Here is a 20,299-nt window from a genome sequence, read left to right on the forward strand (position 1 = left end):
TTGCCAATCTCGTTTCATCCACCCAAGGATTTAGCTTTGCTCAAGCATTTTCAGGAAAATCCCACACATTGTGTCATTTCACTTATAAAAGCTTCAGTATGCATTTCTAATCTATAAAAACATTCTTTTTTTTTTTTTTTTTTTTTTTTTTTTTGAGGGAGAAAGAGACCGAGTATGAACAGGAGAGGGCCAGAGAGAGAGGGAGACACAGAATATGAAGCAGGTTTCAGGCTCTGAGCTGTCAGCACAGAGCCTGACGCGGGGCTTGAACTCACGAACCATGAGATCATGACCTGAGCCAAAGTCGGACGTTCCACCGACTGAGCCACCCAGGCACTCCTCGATAAAAACATTATTGAATGTAATTGTATGTTACTTCCACACCTAACCATACTCATTTTTATCATCGAATACCAGGTCCATACTTAGATTTCCCCTATAGTCTCTGAGTAGTCTTTTTACAGTTAGCTTCTTCTAATCAGAATCCAAACACAACCCATTTGGTTATGTCTTTAAGTCTCTTTTATTCTATAACAATCCTCCTTCCTCACCTGACCGCTGATTTGTCACAGAAATTGAGTAATTTGTCCTGTAAAACGATGGCACTTTCCGGATTGTCTTCTTTCTTCCCTTTGGTGTCACTTAACTTGTTTCTTTATTTCCTATAAACCGGCTTGATGAGATTTGAGTTGAATGTTGGGGCAAGAAAACTTCACACTTCCTAGTGCATCACATCATGAGGCACATAATGGCACAGTTGTGCCATTTTTCTAGGCTTCCTTAGTGGGTCCGGATGGTGTCCATGCGATTCCTCTGTTACAAAGTCAACAATCACCCTTTACTTCATGTCTTAAGCTCCCACTTATAAAAAAACAGTGCATACAGGAAAGGCAGGGCACGTTCTTTTTCTTTTCCTTTATTTTTCGAATTTCAAAGTAATACAACCTCTAATAAGAATAAGAAGGTTTCATACTATTATGAATTCAGGATTTTTATGTTTTACATTTCTTCAAAAGTAAGTTTTTAAATTGTTGCTGGGGATGGAATCCTGAAATGTGGGCATCAGCCTTCTACGATAGCATTTCTTAAGGTATGGCCACAGACCATACATACATCAGAGTCCCCTGGGACATTATGTAAATACCTGGTCCCCACCAAGACCTCCTGGGTTCGAGTCTTTGGGAATAAACCCTGGAACCTGCATTCCTAAAAAAACTCCTCTAGGGATTTCTAAAATAGCTATGGAATGGATAGCCTTTTGGGAGCACCTCATCAGAGTTTGGGGACAAAGCATCAAAGTGGGTACACACCTAAGCAGTTACTCCAAAATAAGAGCATGAGATTAACCACTGATAATTCAGGAGAAGGGAGGGTGGGATAAATTAAGTCCCTGAAGAAGGGCTCGGCAAACACGAGGAGTGCTATGCAGTGCTGGCCTCCCTACACAGCTTTATCTTGGTTGAGACAGTCTGGGTTCAGACTACACCTTATAATTAGGACTCTGGGAAACTTTCATAACCCTAAATCCTGTACAGTGTGGTTCTACATGGCATTGAACTAATTCCTCTTGTGGATTCCCGTGGACCTCTGTTGTTCACACCCACAGCCTCAGATCCTACACAGCTGCTGTCCACTGGGCCCCCGAGATTCCCCCTGTGTGATTTGTGTCATCTCATCAGGGAACACAATTCCTCATCCATTAGGACATGGAGTGCCATTCATATTTGAAGTATCAATTAGCACTGTCCTCATATGTTCTATTTTTGAATTGCTCATCTCCTCCAGGGAACTCACTTTTAATATTTTATTAAAGTCCCCTAGTGCCTGACATTTTAAGCAAAACATTTGTTTAGTTGGTTTTCCATAAAAGTGATGATCCATTTTTGTAATTTCATTTGCCTCGATTTATTGAATATTAAATAGCGTTGTTGAATGCACTGACCCACGGGGCGGAAAATACAGATGTTTGAAAGAAGAAGCAAACTTGTCTGTCAATTGAATTTTTCTGCAGATTTGGAGACCATTAAAACACATCACTCAGCACTTTTCTGCCCTTGTATCTGGAAAGAGAGAATGGGAATCAGGGTCCTAGAGCACAGTGGAAGTCCCAGATCTCCCTCTGAATGAAATCCCACTGTATGCCGGTGAAGCTCTGTGTTGTGCCAGTATCCTGCCAACAGAAAGGGTGTGGCAAAGGACAGGGTTGAGCGATCCTGCAGGGAACCAGAATTATTATATGCAGCCTGTATGGAGATTCTTCCAGCTGCTGCCCATGTCTAGCATTGTTGCCTCCAGGCAGAATCCTGGGCTTCGGAGGCTATTTGATGAGGGCAGGCTTCGCAAACCCAAATGCCTATGGGGGCCAGGAATAATGGAAAGGAGTGAAGAGACTTGGATAGGAGACTGGTGAGTTATGGAGACTTGTCTCTGCTGAAACGGGTTACTCCATTCAATTTCTTCTGGCTGTGGCCCGGAATGTGGACCCTGAATGGCTAGGACTTTTGACATTTTGAGAGGAGCCAATAAGCTGAATTTTTATGAGAACTGTCTAGATTTCAAATGTTGGCATTAATTCAAACAGGTTTTAAACATAGCGATGATTAAAGTAAATATACCCATGGGCCACTATTTTCAGGCTTGTGATTTAGGGGATACAGTACTTTGAATTAATACCACCGTGAAACAGAAGAGAACTTATGTTTCCCAGATCAAGATGAGTAAAAGTTAAGAGTCTAAAGCCAGTTTGCTGATGCCATTAGCAGAGACTTAAACCATAAATCTTATAGGGATAAATTAGCTCTATTCTGGTCAGTGGCCAGAGGCTGGAATTTTGCAGTTGTGTGCCATTTGTCACCTAGAAGCTCTGGATGAATGCTTATGGATCAGGGCAGAGCCACGACTCAAAGTTCACACTCTAATGATTGTGGGTCAGGGGTGACCTCTTCCTACAAGAAAGCGATCATTACAGAGCTGGCCCCCCTTTTTAAATCCTCGCAGGAAAACAGAGCTGAGCATGTAGGCTGCTTTCTTAAAACCCAAAGGTCTGACTTGCAGGAAAAGAAGGCAGTGGGAATTTAGACGGAGTGCTTTCCTCTTTCTGAAGAGTGAGAGCCAGATAGCGTGTTCTGCTGGGAGTAGATTTCAGGGTCAAGTTGTCTTCTACTTAGTCAGAAAGAGAAAGCATGACTATATAATTACTGCATATGGACTGTTCAAAAGAAGCAACAGGTCCAAAATGGAGTCGCTAACATTAAGCCCCACCAAGACTTAATACCTTAATACTTAGTGCAGTTTTGGCCTCTCCTTGGAGTAGAATTTAAAACTCATCAGTCTGGAATTTCCTGATCAGCATTAGTGAGGTAATCTGCCTAAGACCTCCTGTTCTTCTCCCTAAGGGAAGGTGACCTTGCCTGAAACAATCCTTTTTTTTTTTCTTTCTTTTGCAGATAACTTTCTTGTCCTGCCCTATTTGTGTGTATGAAAGCCTTCCATTTTCTATAGCTCCTTGGAGCACCCTTCTAAGGGATGCTGCCCGATTCATGAAACATTGAATAAATCCAATTAGATCTTTTAATTTACTGGGTTGAATTTTTATTCTTTAACCGATTTGGTGGCAGGGGTGGGACTGAAGAGAACTGGCAGATTTGGGAACAAGAAACACAGGCGTGGCACCTGCAAACCCTTTGAGTTCTCCTCCTGTTTCCAAGGGCTGTTGCTAAGTTCTCTGTTCTGATCTCTTTTCTCTTTGCATTGAGCTCCTGATCTAATTGACTTTTCACAGTTCTCTATTTGATTGGAAACCCCAGTCCTTGGTTCTAGCCCTTGACCCCACACTGAGACCTGTTGGTGGCAGCTGTCTGGAATCAGTCCACAGTCCTGTTCTTTGGGATCTGCTGGTTCAAATCTTTCCCTGGTTCCTAGGTTCCATACACGAAACTGTTACTGGTTACCAACCAAAGTTGGACTGGGTCCAGGATCAGACTGGGTCCAATTTGGGCTAGACTGGGTCCAGTGGGAGGCCTTAGGTGAATATTACACAAGGGCTAGTTGCTAATGGGAATTTCAGAAGTCAATAAAGTTGGTGGGCACGGATCCAGCATGTAAAGGTGGATAGAGGATGTGCCACCTCAAGGACTCCTATGATAGACCCTCTTCGGTATTAGTTTGGCTCCAGGAAATACAAAGACCTAGCTAAATTAAGAAATGGGATCCTTGGGATGCTTGGGTGGCTCGATGGGTTAAGCATCCAACTTCGGCTCAGGTCACGATCTCATGCTTTGTCAGTTTGAGCCCTGCATCCAACTCTGTGCTGACAGCTCAGAGCCAGGAGCCTGCTTCAGATTCTCCCTCTCTCTGCCCCTTCCCTGCTTGCACTCTGTCTCTCTCTCTCTCAAAAATAAATAAACATTAAAAAAAAAAAAAAAGAAGAAGAATATTTAAACAAAAAAAAAAAAAAAAAAAAAAAAAAGGAAATTGGATCCTTTAGGGGCACCTAGGTGGCTCTGTTGGTTAAGCATCTGGCTCTTGATCTCGGCTCAGATCATGATCTCAGAGTCCATGAGAGAGAGCCTTGCGTCAGACTCTGTGCTGACAGCATAGGGTCTGCTTGGGATTCTCTCTCTCTCTCTCTCTCTCTGCCACACCCCCCCCCCAAATAAATAAATAAACTTGAAAGAAAATAAAAGAAAGAAATGGGATCCTTTATATCCAAAGAGTTGAGGGCACCAGCTTATGGCACACCTGCTGATTTTATGTTTAAGAGCTATACTCCTAGAAGCTGCACATATCTAGCAAAATGGCAAAACTTTACTAACGATAACCTAGAATTACAATGGCCACTACAGGGAACATCCCAATGAGACAAGATAGCTCATTTAAGAAACACACTTGAGAGCAAGGGATCCCAAGTTGAACAAACAGAATGGGATGCCTAATTTAATTGGTGAGCAGAAGCTTTCAAAAGGCTTTAAGATTCCAAAGTAGCTTCATTAAAAGACTTTTTACAAGGGCTAATAAAAAACTGAAGACACAAGAGGCACCTTAAACAAAAAGATAAAAAGACTGATGTGACCCCCCTCATCCTTTTTTCCCTGAGAACCCACATTTCACTAATTGTCTGATCTACCCTTCCATTCTGAAGAGATTATCTGACAGTTACCTTGTAAAATAAAACTTTGCGGCTGTAGGTGAACCTCCTCAGGTACCTTTCACCCCTTGGCCAAAGGCTGAACTAACGGCCATAGTTAAAGAATGTCCTTAACCTGGGGAGGAGCCCCAAAAGTGGTTTGAAGAATTTAGAGTCATTATCAGGGTCTATGACCCCAGGTGTATACAGCTCGTATACATGTTGGTAGGACCTGGTAAAGGCCAAATATGGATGCAGGAAGCAAGATGGCAAGACGCCAAAGATGATATTTGAGATCTTTGGTCTACAAGGTCTCAGGGCCCAGCAAAAGCTCACAAAATAGCAGCTGAACTTTTACAAGCCACTCCTAGAGTCTTTCCTGCCCGTCCTCATTGGTCTATTATACAAACTGGCAAACCAAAAAAAAAAAAAAAAAACCCAATGAATCTCTGGCAGACTTTGAAGGCTGTAGCTCTTTCTCTATGGCATTTGGGGTTCCATGCAATAAATAGGGTCACCCAACCTGTTTTGGCTGCCCTCTTTGTACATGGATTATCTCTTGAGATTAGCGGATCAATAAAGAGGCAGAAAATAGGATGGGAAGCCACTACTCTACCTGAACTCATGACTATAGCTGAGTATTTTGAAAGCACCCTGGAGCAAGATCATCAACAGAAATCCGCCAAGCGATTAGCTTTACAGCTCCAAGGCCAGAGACCCAAACAACACCTGGGCGTCTAGCACTGCACCTTCCTAGGGGTCCATTATCAAAATGCTGGTCCAAAGATTGATGTCGCAGCTGTAATCAACTGGGGCACTGGAAAAGAGATTGTCCTCAAAGGTCCCATGCAAATTCTTCTCAAATGCCCTCATACTTACCTTCAAAGGGGGGCCCCTCACAGAGTTGAAGGGACTCTGAGGGGTTCTCTGCTAAACTATTACCAGAAATTCCCTTAAATAGCCAAGGGAAAACTAATGTTAAAATTAATAGGAAACCTTGCCAAATTTTAATAGATACCGGAGTTATACGTTATACCTTAAACCCTACCCTCAAAGCAAAGAGGAGGTTTCCACAGTTGGAGGAGAGGGTGTCTAATAAAGTTCAGAGAGAATTTTTATCTCAACCAGTACAAATGATTCTGGGACCTTTTACTGACAAACATTCCTTTTTACTGTGCCAGTCAGTTCCAGATAATCTATTAGGTAGGGCTCTCCTTTCTAAACTAAAAGGGCTAATATATTTTGCCTCCAATGGAGACTTTGTCTTAGAATTTCCTGACCCACCAGAACCTGATCTTTAAATTTTTTTTTTTTTAACGTTTATTTATTTTTGAGACAGAGAGAGACAGAGCATGAACGGGGGAGGGTCAGAGAGAGGGAGACACAGAATCTGAAACAGGCTCCAGGCTCTGAGCTGTCAGCACAGAGCCTGACGCGGGGCTCGAACTCACGGACTGTGAGATCATGACCTGAGCCGAAGTCGGCCGCTTAACCGACTGAGCCACCCAGGCGCCCCCAGAACCTGATCTTTTATGTTCCTTATAGTCTGTCCTTGACACAGGAAAGGAAGAATTCCAACAAAAGTCCCCGAATTTAATGGAGGAGCCCGAAAATCTGTGGACTACTTCTGATACTGACACTGGAAGAATAAGAAGTATAGAACCCATAATGATTCAGACAGATATAAATAAAACTCTCCCTATGTTGTCTCAATGTCCCTTCAAGCGTGAGGCCATCCAAGGCCTCACCCCACCTAATAGAAGGCCTAACTGCCCAGGGGCTAATCATTCCCTGTACCAGTTACTATAGATCTCGTCTGTTCTGAAACCCCCAACGGACAGAGAGGGCAATTCGTTCAGGATTTGAGAGCTATGAATACGATGGTCATTCCTGGTTTCCCAGTTGTTCCAAACCTGAACACCCTCATGTCCCAAGTTCCACGTGACTCTGTTCATTGCTGCTTTTGGGGCATCTCTGGAGACATCATCAGCCAGTTATCTATTTGCCTTTACTTGAAACTATCAACACTGGACCCGGGTAGTTATGCCTGAAAGGCTCACCCAGGCCCCTTATTTCTCTCAACTAGCTTCACTGAGCTCTAAGTACCCTCCAGTTCCCCGGGAAACCGAGCCTTTTATGGTATGTAGACAAACTTTTTGCTGTGCGTGGTTACCAAAGAGGGATCCTCTATCTATTTGCTACAACAGTTAGCTGAAAAGGGACAGCAAGTCTCTAAGGAAAAATTACAACGATCTCTAGACATTGTTTAGTACCTAGGTCATGATCTAAGCTCTGAAGGAATTCAGCTGTCTCCAAAAAGAACTAGGCCAATTCGGGAATCTTTTAGACTTACAAGTTAAGTGACAGCTTTGTGGATTTATTGTAGACTGTGGGTTCCTAATTATCCTCTTTTAATTTCTCCAACTCCGTGAACTCCCTAAAATTTCAGTCCCTGAACCCTTTGCTTGGAAAGACAAATGTGAGAAGATTTTTATAAGACTAAAACAAGCTCTGTAGGAACCGCCTGCCTCAGGGTCACCTAACTATTCAAAACACTTCACCTTATTTGTACAAGGAGGGGATAATGAAGTCGTGGGAATGCTCACGCACGGACGTAGTGGTAACGTAGGCCTGCCGCCTATGACAGCATACAGTGTGGCTCAGTTGCTCGCCCCTGTCCCAGCTGATGTGAAGCTAGAGCCACAGCTGCTAGGGGAGTGGAAGCCTGCGTGGGCCTGACCCAGGGGAACGACATCTACTTGGAAACTTCACACTTTGTCCAAAGTCTTTCTCGCTCTGCACTGACTCAACGTTTCTCTGCAAGTCGACTGACTTCCTGAGGTCCTTCTGCTTTGACCACCTAAACTACATCTTCTACGTTGCGACACCCTTAATTTGGCTCCGTTACTACGTCTATCTGATGAAGGTGAGCCCCCGGACTGAGGTCTTAGCTCCCGTTTTGTGACGCCTCATCCTGACTTACGAGATGCCCCTTTAATCCTGATCTAATCTCGCTTAATTGATGGGTCATCCCGTAGAGGCAAAAAAGGAAATTTTCAGGCAGGTCGTGCTGTTATTCCTCAATACGACCAACCAGAAAGCAGAAACCTGTCACAAGCCAAATCCACAGAGCTCCACACCTCACCTGAGCTCGCCAGTTATCCGAAGGACAAACTGTTAATATTGATATGGAGAGCTGGTGTGCCTTTGGAGTCATCCATGATTTTAGAACGTTCTGGAGACAAAGGGATTTTTCTTGCGTCCTCCGGGACTCCGGTCAAAAATGGGCAGCCAGTAAATGATGTTCTTAGTGCTTGCTATTCTGCCATTCTCTTACCTTCTGGAATTGCTGTTGTCAAAACTGAGGCTCACTCTGAAGGCAGGGAGTATCGGAGCATGCCCTGGCTGGCTCTCGTGCAAAGGCAGAAGCAGCTGAGTGTACAGATTGTGGCACATGTGGAGGAAGTCCATTCTGCTTCTGTGAAAAATGGCTCGGCATTGCCATAGTTTTGCCATCCCGATGTCCTTGTAACATGGCAGCGGTCTGCTCCTGAGTCAGAGAAATGGAGATGGGTAAATGATGGCTGTAGATTAAACAAACAGTCGGAGCTAAATAAACCAAACCCCGTTTTTCGGTTTCTGTATTCCTTCGCCCACCTTAGCGCATTTAGGATGACTCAAGTTATAGACTGATATTGGTAGGGACGCTTCTGCAAGATTGCAAAAAACAGTCTACCAGCAATGCCTGGCCTGCCACGGCCATAATCCTGGCAAGATATTTTTGTCCCCGGAAGCCTCAGCCCTCCTTCCTCTGGACTCTGAACACCCGCAGCTGCTCTCCATTCAACTGCTACTTGGTACGGGTTATCGATACGTTGTTATCGTAAGTGTGTTTTCCAGGTGTGAGGAAGCCATCCCCTGACATCGGTTGGTGACCTCACAGCGGCAAAGAAATTGTTGGAAAGTGTGTTTCCCACTTGGGTTATACCTTCTATAACTCCAGTGATCGAGGCACCCACTTCACTGGGTAAACCATATGAGCCTTAATGAATACCTTGCAGACCTCTTCGGAAACCACTGTGTCTATCCCCCTCAATCGTCGGGCAAGGTTGAGAGAATCAATGGATCCTCAAATGTAAAATGTCTAAACTTGCAGAAACCACTGGATTTCCATAGCCTACAGTATTGTCTTTGGTCTTGCTGACTGTTCACAGCACTCCCTTCGGGAAAATCCGTCTACACAAGATAGTCATCGGCAGACCAGTGTCTATTGTTATACAACCTTCTGCTGAAGATACACAACTTTCAGGCTAGTATGACCAGCCACAGTGAGTCTTAGGTTTGTCTTATGTTTAAGCATATCGTCAACAGATTAAAGAAGCTTTCCCGGATCCCATTTCAAGGGATCCTGTAGTTCACAGTCTAGACCCTGTTGATTATTCTGGAAATGTCATCAGAGGAAGACAACCCCATTGTTCCTCATTGGAAAGGACCTTAGCAAGCGCTCCCAATCACACACTACTGCAAAACTAGAACACACTGAGCCTTGGGTACATGTTTCACCGATAAAGAAGGTTCCGCCTGACATGTGGGCAGATGATGCAGACCTACAAGTTGACTTGACAAGGAAGAGAGGTAGCTGACATGGAGGTAGACTGCCTTCACTTCACCCAAGACGCTGGATCAAGATTTTATACTTTAAACATGAAACCCTTTCTCCTTTTTCTTTTCTTTACTCTGGCATTGGCATGGAGAGACAATGCTCTCATTCGTACCCCCCAGGCCATTGCTAAGGGGGGTAAACTCTCAGACTGCAACATTTGTCATGATGCAAGAGATCCTCCCTGTGACCAATTTCTCTTCAATTCCCAATGCCAATGCAAACTATGTCTGAGACACCCCCCTCCCCCCACCACTTAGAAGTATGTACCAATTAGACATGTTTACCTATGTGAATCTTAGCACATTTGGACCCTATGTTCCCATGATTATCTAGACCAGATCTGCCCCCGGTCACCGAGAGATCTCACCAGCAGCACCTGTCTTTCTAAGGCACTTAGGATGACTATTTCAGGGTTGGAGATTCTCTTTCCACACAGGCTAAAAACCTGACTGACCCCTAGTTTAGGAGTAAATACAAGAAAATGGTTTGAGCCCTCTCCTTAACTCTTAGACACACTGTAGATTCTGTTGCTAAGATGCTAGCTGCCCAGCAAAGACCCTTATACTCTGGCCAAAGCTCTTCTGAGCAAGGAGGTGTCAGTGCTGTAGCCAACACAACGTGCTGTACCTGGATTAACACTCCTGTGGAGGCTGCAACTCTGTTATGTAAGATCAGTGGGCAAGCCACATGGCTTAAAAGGGGGACTTCTTCAACGGGGTCATTCTTTGATTGGTTTGGTCTTGGGGACCATGGCTCTGAAGTGCACTCCAAATGTTGGGACTCATCCTGCTTAGAGTTATAATGATCTCCCTGTATGCTTCATCCTCCTGAAAGACTTCCATGCGTTTTTGCAGCCACTAGCCACCAAGGAAACGATGTCCCTAAGATTGGGATAACAAAAAAGGAACAAAGAAAATGAGCAACTGGAAAATCGCGAGCCTGAAGTCATGACCTGTGAGTACCACAGAGTCAGCAAAATCCAGGATGAATGAACGCTTCGAGAACTAGAGCGGCCACTGAGAGAAGCGCTAATGCCTTAAATTTTGATCACCTCTCTCAGTGGGGCTGAGAGTTTGATCAAAAGGGGGGAACGGTTAAAAGGAAGCAACCGGCCCCAAATGGAGTCACTGGTGTTAAAGCTGCACCAAGACTTCATGTCTAACCTGCCGTTTCAGCCTCTCTTGGTTTTAAACTCAGTCTGGAATTTCCTGATCAGCACTAGGGAGGTGATCCGCCTAAGATCCCCCTGCCCTTCCCCCTAAGGGAAGGTGACCTTGCCAGAAACAACCCTTCCTTTTCTTTTGGTGGGAACTTCCTTGTCCAACCCCGGTTCTGCCTATCAAAGCCTTCCATTTTATGCAAGTCCTTGGAATACCCTTCTGTTAGTTAGATGGGATGTGAATCTTAGATAAAGCCACGTAGATGTTTCAACTTACTCCACTGAAGTTTGTTCTTTAACAAGATGTGGTGGTCTTTTTCATGGTTAACTTAGCGCACCTAAGAAATAAATCTGAAGTTGAGGAAATCAAATTTAGTTCAAAGAGAAAGTATAGATTTCAGAAAGTACACTAAATAAAATTCTAGGTATCCTATAAAAGGCTAAGGGTGTACGGACCAGAATTTTACTTCTGGCTCTGTCTGCAACTGAACCAGAATAGTAACAAAACAGCATACAGCATCTTTAACTATTTACGTAGGACTCTTGAAAGTTTTGAATTCATTTGCTTGGTTCATGCAGCTTTTGAAAGGTCTATTCGATGAATACAGCATTCTAAGCCAAGCAGTTGCTCACGGCCTATCTCTTTTAGGCCATCCTGATGGTAAGTGATAGGTAGGATGTGGACGGTGTTTTACGAGGTAACAGCATCACATCCACTGCCATGCTGCTCAGGTGGCTTTGTCAATGGCACCCTGAATCTGGCCCTCTGACTCTGTTCTCCAAAAAAGGAATGGAAGAGTAGAGTCTCTTTGTCCCTGAATGGGGACCAAGCTGTATAGTAAGCGAGTTCAGGATGGTCGTGTCTTGTTTTCAGTGGCTGCCAACTCTCTAGAAGGACAGGACCAAAGAGGAGAATTATAGGTACTGCCCCTTGAAAGGAAACTCATTTCGGGTGCCACACGTGAATCCCTGCCCTCCTACCAGGTGGTGGTGGCAGTGGGGTTTGTTAAAGCTATGGAAGTGATCACATATGGGCTGCTAGGGCAGGAGGGTATAATTTGGCAAAAAGACCTATGTTCCCTTTATTGAAAATAGTGTTTATGAATGGAAGGGATGTAAATGCTCCCAAAAAAAGCCTGTGCTAAGTCTGATCAGACTATAGAACAAATCACCTGACTTCAAGAGTCCATACTTGGACTTCTTCCAGTCTTCTTTCAAACACATTCAATCCTATCCCCATTCAACACTTTATTGATCACCTACTATGTCTGGTACTGTTCTGAGGGATATGGCAGTGAACAAAGCAGTCAAAACCTCTTAAAAGTGATGGAGCTTATATTACTCCTTACTTCACTAAGAAGATGGGGGTTATTTCATGTTAATTTCCGCAACCTAACAGATGGATTTTCCAAAGCCCTAAGGCTTCTGATCTGTCCCTCTACCCTTCTAATAACTACCTTCATCAAGCTGCACTGCTGGGTTCACTAGCCCCTCATTTTTTGATGACAAACATACACAGGGTCTCCCCAGACTAATAGTCATGAAAAAAGGGACAAATAATATGATCGAAACTTTCCACTGTTCTCTTGCCTCCCTTAAGCTGCTGAGATCTCTCCTTATTTTATCACCAAATCTCTCTAGAAAATCTCATTTCTAAGGGAGGCTCATTTGCTTCAACTTCTTTACTGCCCACTTACCTTCCAAACTCTGCCTTCCCCGCACCCAATGAAGGCTGTTGGTTCTATAGAGTTCAGATCAGAACCTGGAGAAAAGAGAAAACCACCAGGAACACAGGATGGTGAGGAAACAGTCCTGACCAAGTGAGCCAAGGGTTTCAGGTAAAATAATTACCTGCTAATTATCTGAGAGCCTCCTGTTGTATGCCAGGCATTGTGCCAGGAATGTTAGGTTTCTAGCGAAATACAAAAAGTGACCTTTGATGAAAAGTTACAAGGAAGACGCGGCTGAGAAGACTTCCTCTGGAAGTAAGGTTCGAGCTGAGTTTTTGGGAATGGGTGGACTTGAAACCGAAAGAAGAATAATTGGCTGAGGGAGGGTAGAGGGGAGCCATGAGCCTGAGGACCTGGAAGCAGGAAATGGGAATGCTGTGCTAGTTTGGTTTAAAAATTTGGCAGAGACACATTAGGAAAGTCCTTGCAAACCAGGCAGAGCCACTCACTAAAGGTACCTTTGAGCGCTTCAATCTTCTACTCCCCCATCTCTCTTTCCCTTCAAAACCAAACGTCTTTGTCTTCTCACTTCCCTTTCACTCACCACCCGGTTCCAGTATGTGTTCTCTCCTAATCATTCCCTGCAAACTGCCCTTGAGACAATTCAAAGGACTCCTGAGTAACAGGTCCTGCTGAGAGAATACGTACACGAATCAGGGCACATTACTTAACACTCTCTGAGCCTCAGTTTGCTCTAAAATGGGAATTATAATATTGTCTTCCTCAAAGGGTTGTCAGAAGGATTAAATATATCTTAAAGCCTTGCTCAAGAATTGATCATTGCTACTATTTTTATCTTCCTTGATCCCTTAGCTCTCTCTGATGCATTTGACTGCTCCCTCCATCTTGAAACACTCTTTGGCTTTTGCAATGTTGCACATTTGTTTGCTTTCCCTCTACCGCTTTAGTTTAGTTTAGTTTGTGTTAGTTTTCTTTGGGTCCTCTTCCTCCACCTGGTCCTTCCATGGTGGAGCCCTTCCTGACTTTCCCCTTGTCTATTCTCACTCTAGACACTCTCCCTACACAATTTCACCCATAAATGCATGTCCTGCATTATCTTCTATGTATTAACTACTTTTAGATGGATCTCCTCCAGTACAGACATTTCTTCTGAGCCCCGGATTTGTACTTGATATAACTATTCAGGTTTTTCATGGTTATCTGAAACTCAACACCTGTGAAACCAATGTCACTTCTTCCCAACCATCTACCCCTGAACCTTCTCCATCAGCATTCCCTACCGTTAAAAAAAAAAAAAAAAAAAAAAAAAAAAAAAAAAAAAGACATTCTTTTTCATCCTGGTCGGAAACTTGGGACCCATCTTTGCCTCATCCTCATCTCTCATCCCAGTCCATCACCAAATTCAGCCGACTACCTCCCAAAAGCGTCTGCAATCTGTCCACTTTTCTGTTTTTCCACTGCTGCTACTTACATGGACTCAGGCTACCAACAACTTTCTTGCCATAGATTTCTTTTTTTTCTATCTTTATTTTAAAGTTTATTTATTTTGAGAGAGAGAGAGAGAGCGCACATGAGCAGGGGAGGGGCAAAGAGAGAGAGGGAGAGAGAGACCCAAGTAGGCTGTGGGCTGTCGGCACAGAGCCCAATGCTGGGCTTGGTCTCATGAACCCTGAGATCATGATCTGAGCCAAAATCAAGAGTCAGATGCTTAACCAACTGAGCCACCCAGGTGCCCCTTGCCACAAATTTCTAAATAGCCTCACAAAGAGAGCTTTTGCTCTCCTTCGACCCTTTCTCCAGATGGTAGCCAGCTTTCTTTCAGTCAATCAAAATGTATAAGCAAAGAGCAATCTAATCATGTTCCAACCTAGTTTAAAAATCCATCCATGGAGTTTTCACTGGGCACTTCAAAATAAGACAGTTGTTCCAAAGGCTTAGGGAATCTTTTTTTTTTTTTTTTTTTTAATTTTTTTTTTTTTAACGTTTATTTATTTTTGAGACAGAGAGAGACAGAGCATGAACGGGGGAGGGTCACAGAGAGAGGGAGACACAGAATCTGAAACAGGCTCCAGGCTCTGAGCTGTCGACACAGAGCCCGACGCGGGGCTCGAACTCACGGACCGCGAGATCGTGACCTGAGCCGAAGTCGGACGCTTAACCGACCGAGCCACCCAGGCGCCCCCAAAGGCTTAGGGAATCTTAACCACCCATAGATACACTCATGATCTTCGATGCACTTTCCCTCTTGTAGGAACTCTAAATTGATCTTCACTCCAAAGTTAGCTTGTCCTTATGTTATACTAATTGCATGCAAAAAGTAGCAAAGACATCCATAAACAGTGCCAATGAACACTGCATTAGAAATCAAACAGTGCAAACACTGTGACTGGCTTCTTTTATCCTAGGATCACCAGTGGCTCACAAAGCTTCTGGCACAAGGTATGTGTTTAGTAAACAGGTGTCTGATACATGGTGAAAAAGGAAAAAGGCTGCCATAAAGTTCCTCACAGAACTGAAATATAATCCACAGAAACCACTTTGGTTGCAAACTCTACAGGCAGCAAAATATTTTCCCCGTGGACAGCCAAATGTTTACTAGCATTTGCATAGCAAATGAGCCGCAATAACCTATTTGGCAATGAGGAAAAAAAGAAAGGAAAGAAAGCACCAGGCACAGTGCCTGAGGCCGGATGAGATTTTTACAAACTTGCAGACGAGCCTCCTCCCCTCCAGGAGCTTCCAGACCACTTGGAGAGAGGCAATCGCCCTAAAATTTAATATTCACTCTCTTGACTCTCCCTATGGATAAGGCATTGTGTCTTTCTTTGGGTGTAAAATGGTGAATGAAAACAGGTCTGTCTCTCAGTCTCCTTGTGTCTGATAAGGATTGGGAATTGGACATTAATCAAATAATCACATGTGCAATAATAGCAGCTATTCTTGGCACGGTGGTGAGTATGTGCCAGGCATATTTTTAGTAGTCTACATAAATTAATGCAGTCACAGTCTATGAGGGGTACTCTTACCACCTTCATTTTATAGAGACAGAAATTGCAGCAAAGAGAGGTGAAGAAACTTACCCAATGTCATACAGCCAATGCCATACAATGTCCAGGCAGTCTGGATTCAGGGCTCATTTTTTTTTTAAATTTTTTTTTTTTTAACGTTTATTTTTGAGACAGAGAGAGACAAAGCATGAACGGGGGAGGGTCAGAGAGAGGGAGACACAGAATCTGGAACAGGTTCCAGGCTCTGAGCTGTCAGCCCAGAGCCCGACGCGGGGCTCGAACTCACGGACCGCGAGATCATGACCTGAGCCGAAGTCGGCCGCTTAACCGACTGAGCCACCCAGGCGCCCCAAGGGGTCATTTTTTTTAGCCACCCATTCTACTGCCTCCATGCTGTGTGCTATACAGCAAAGACATATTTACAAATATGAGGTCCATGAAGGGAAGATGGATAGTGCTATAAGGACATGTAACAGGGCATCTCAATTTTTCTTGTCTTATCTAAAGGCTGAGTAGTGGTTGTTTTTGAAAATTTTAAAATTTTATTTTTAGATAAAGAGAGTGAGAGAGCACGAGAGGGGATAGAGGGGGAGAGGGAGAGAGAATTCCAAGCAGGCTCCAAGCTCAGTGGCCGAGCCCCATTTGGGGCTCCATCCCATGGTCCTGGGATCATGACCTGAGCCAAAATCAACAGTGGGAGGCTCAACCGAGTGAGTGGCCCAGGCACCCCTGAGGGCTCAGTAGTGTTAACCAAGCAAAAAGGGGAAGTGGGAGAGGGAAAGACATGAAACTGGTCACAACGGAGGGGAGACTATGGAACCACCTGGATATAGTGTGGTTCATTGGTAGCGGTAGTGGGTGGGAGGAAGGGATCTGGAAGGCCTCATGGAGGAGGCAGATCTGAAGGAAGACCTTGAAATATTGGTTTAGTTTGTAGGGCAGGGAAGAAAAGGAAACATGAATTCAGATTGAACCTAATTAATTTGGGGGACAGGAAGACACTGGTTTTTAGGATTCTTTCAGTTGCGAATAGCAGACACTCAATTTAAACTGGCCCAAGAAAGCAATGGCTTTACTAGCCTAAGTTGCTGAATAGTCCAGATTATAGATCTAGCAGCAAGTAGATAAAGATGTTGTTAGGATCTCTCTTACATTCCTCAGTTCCATTTTTCTTTTTTTTTATTTTTTTTTTCAACGTTTTTTATTTATTTTTGGGACAGAGAGAGACAGAGCATGAACGGGGGAGGGGCAGAGAGAGAGGGAGACACAGAATCGGAAACAGGCTCCAGGCTCCGAGCCATCAGCCCAGAGCCTGACGCGGGGCTCGAACTCACGGACCGCGAGATCGTGACCTGGCTGAAGTCGGACGCTTAACCGACTGCGCCACCCAGGCGCCCCTCAGTTCCATTTTTCTACATTGGCTTCAGTCTCAGGCATGGAAATATGGAAGCTCTAGACTTTATCCTATCAGTTCAGCAAACTCAGGAAGGGGAGCCCTTATTTTTCCAAAGGCCCGGGGTAGACTCTCATTGGCTCCGCATATATTACATTCTCCTTGTTGAACCAATCACTGTGGCTGGGCCATGAGGCGCTCTCATTGGCCAGCCCTGGATCATGTGCTTTCCTCTGGAGCCAGGGGGCAGGGGCAGCCACACTTGAACCTTAGGTTCTGAAAATGAGAAAGTTTCCCGAAGTAGAATCTAGAAGCTGGACAGGTAAACACTGGGAATGGCACCACAAGTGATTGGCTGGAGCAGTGCTCCTCACACTTCATTTATTTAAAAAAAAATTTTTTTTTTAATGTTTATTTATTTTTGAGAGAGAGGGAGACACAGAATCTGAAGCAGGTTGCATGCTCCGAGCTGTCAGCACAGAGCCTGTCACGGGGCTCGAACTCACCAACCGGGAGATCATGACTTGAGCAGAAGTTGGACACTTAACCGACTGAGTCACCCAGGCACCCCATCTCCTTGCACTTTATATGAAGAGTCTCATTTAGTAGGTCTGGGATGGGAACCTAGAGTCTACACTTCTTTCTAACAGCCTCCCAGGTGAGACTAGTGCTATTGGTTTATGGACCACACTTTGTGGAGCAGGGCCATACGATCTGGAGTGACTGCCTCCCTCAAATTTACTTAGACTGTTTAGGACTAGCCTGTATCCCATCCTTCCATTTGCCCACTCTCCTGTTTTAACTCCATACCTTCATATTGGCTGGCCTATATGTGAAATGCTTTTCCTCAAATTTCTCTCATTAATTTGTCAACATTTTTATGACTTTACCTCTATCACCTCCAAATGTCTCCTCGATGAGTGACGCTGAGGTTAGGATTCTTCTTCAACTGATGCCTTTTCCAATTTAGACCTGTGAACACTAACCTTGTGGCAGTATAAAAATACATTTAATTATTCATGAGTCTGACAAGATCTGCGGTGTTCATTGATCTGTTGTGTATGTAATTCACTGCCTGAGTTTCAATCTGGGTGTTTGTCTATATCGAACACTTCGGTTTTAGGCTATAGGCTGTTAAAAGGCATGCAAAAGATCCTTGGAACTTGCTGATATAGCACTCAGTAACCGGATGATGTTCAATGCTCATTATGTCATTGGTGTTTTCAATCCTCTGGCCTTTGCAATCCACTGTGCCGATGTTGGCAGAAATAATGCCTCTAGTATGGTATAAAATTTCCATATCATTTAAGGCTTTGGATTAATGCCTTTAGAATGGAATGTCTGTGAAATTGAGTCCTGAGGCCTGAGTTTTAGCCTCAAGTATGCTTCGTGCACTTATTTTGTGACTTCCTCCAAGCCTTCAAACCTCTTTAGGCCTTTTACCCAACTGGCCATATTGGGTGTCTTGTGGTCCTCTTCTCTCCCATGGTGCTCTGCCAGCTTTTCAGACCTGCTTCATCTGTAACGCGTGGGTGACACCATGGCGGTAGGATACTTGACCCTCTGAGTCTTATTTTACCCACCTGCAAGAGGCAATAATAATCATCTGATAGCTATGGTGGTGACTGACGGCCATGACTGCATGGAAGATCATGGCTGATGATGGTACGACGTCATGGTCGGCTATTGCCATCATCAGGATCCGTTTGGAAACAAGATGCTGCCAGGATGACTTAACATAAGCAGGAATATTATTCCTTAAATCCACTGAAATATACAGAGCGGGGGGAGGGGGGGCGCCTGGGTGGCTCAGCTGGTTAAGCATCTGACTTCATCTCAGCTCAGGTCATGATGTCACCACTTTTGAGTCCAACCCCAATGTCCGGCTCTGCTCTGACAGCCTGGAACCTGCTTGGGATTCTGATTCTCCCTCTTTTTCTCTCTAAATAAATAAATAAATAAATAAACTTAAAAGGAAAAAAAAAAAAAAAAGAGAACTAAACAGAGCCAACAGGATCCCACAGAACTTCAGGCAGCAGTTGTCCGTGTTCTATTTCCACCTCAGGTCCTCGAGATCCCAGCCCTCAATGCTCTCATCCCTGGCAGTGAAACACTACGGAAATAATGGAGGTTTGGAGGCATGGTATTTTGCCAGTATGTCAGCCTTGGTTAGTAAAAAGCTACCTTCAATTGTATTCGTTTCTCTTCTAATTCGATCTGTCATTAAAATACATCGGTTTCAGAATTATCACGGGTTCCACCTCTGTAACTTCTCTGTTGAAAGCACTGAACTGCAACTTTGTAGAATTGTTTCACTCATTCGGAAAGCGGCTCCCCCACTATAGGCGAACAAATCGGCTAAGCGGTGTAGATCCGCATTTTGAGCCACCAGCCACGACCTTTTATGCCGGAAAGGAAAGGAGGCAGCACCCTCACCAAAGCCCAAAGAGGCTGCGTGCCCGAGAGGTCTGTGTTTCCTGAAGATGCGTAAAAGTTTGGTTCCCATTCTATCCGTATTCAAATCGCTCCTTGGGCAGTCTCTAGTCCTCGGCCAGAACCCAGACTTCTCTTTTGTACCTGCTAATGTCACAAATTGCCCGAGCGCGCCGTGGCTGGCCTCCGCCCAGCCCCAGATTCTTGTCCCCTCCCGGCGCCTTTTACCAGGCGGCCGGCCCGCTGCCGGCCAGGGCTTTCCAACAACCCCATGACCTGACCCCATTTACTTCTTGGGTCCCCGCCGGTGCCATCTGGCTGGAACCATGGGGAGAAACCAACAGTTGGACGTGGTCATCCCTGCCCCTGGCTTTCTCCACTCGCCCCAAATGAAAAACCCGGGGCTGTTGGGGGGGGGGGGGGGGACGAGCGGCAGGAAGGAAAAAGCGAAGACGGGAGACGGCCCCGGGTCCCCGCCGGCCCTCTAGGCAGCCCCCGCCTCCCCGGCCCTCGGACCGCGGGAGGCGCGGCCCCTCCAGGCGCCCAGCGCCCAAGGCGGTCCCCGGTTCCCCGCGGGCCCCGGACGGCCGCCCCCGCGCCGGAGTCAGCCCGGGGGACCCGCGCGGTGTGGTTGCTGCAGCCACGCGAGCCAGGGCCTGGCCGTGCGCTCCAGCCCAGAGAGGGGGAAGCAGGAAATAAAGAGGCCACGAGAAAGGCCGGGCCGGGTGGCCGGGGACGCGGGCGGGCGGGGAAGCGGCGCGGGCGCGGCGGGGGCCGGGGCCGGGCGCGCGGCGGGAGCGCTCGGAGCGCGGGCTGCACGCGGCGCG

General features: G+C 45.3%; 1 long non-coding RNA gene across 2 annotated transcripts; it reads right to left on the reverse strand.

Annotated features, from left to right (window-relative positions):
• Positions 1-1,445: 1,445 nt before the first annotated feature.
• LOC122218238 lies at positions 1,446-11,300 on the reverse strand. 2 transcript variants are annotated; one of them, XR_006201956.1, is made up of 4 exons: positions 11,225-11,300; positions 10,416-10,669; positions 8,463-8,675; positions 1,446-2,060 (listed from the first exon to the last, which is right to left on the reverse strand). It is a non-coding gene; the product is annotated as an uncharacterized LOC122218238 (long non-coding RNA). The 2 variants fall into 2 exon arrangements; XR_006201955.1 differs by lacking the exon at positions 1,446-2,060 and having other exon boundaries at positions 8,299-8,675.
• Between the last annotated feature and the right edge of the window lie 8,999 nt (positions 11,301-20,299).

This window comes from Panthera leo, chromosome B1 (genome assembly GCF_018350215.1).
Source record: "Panthera leo isolate Ple1 chromosome B1, P.leo_Ple1_pat1.1, whole genome shotgun sequence".
NCBI lineage: Eukaryota > Metazoa > Chordata > Mammalia > Carnivora > Felidae > Panthera > Panthera leo.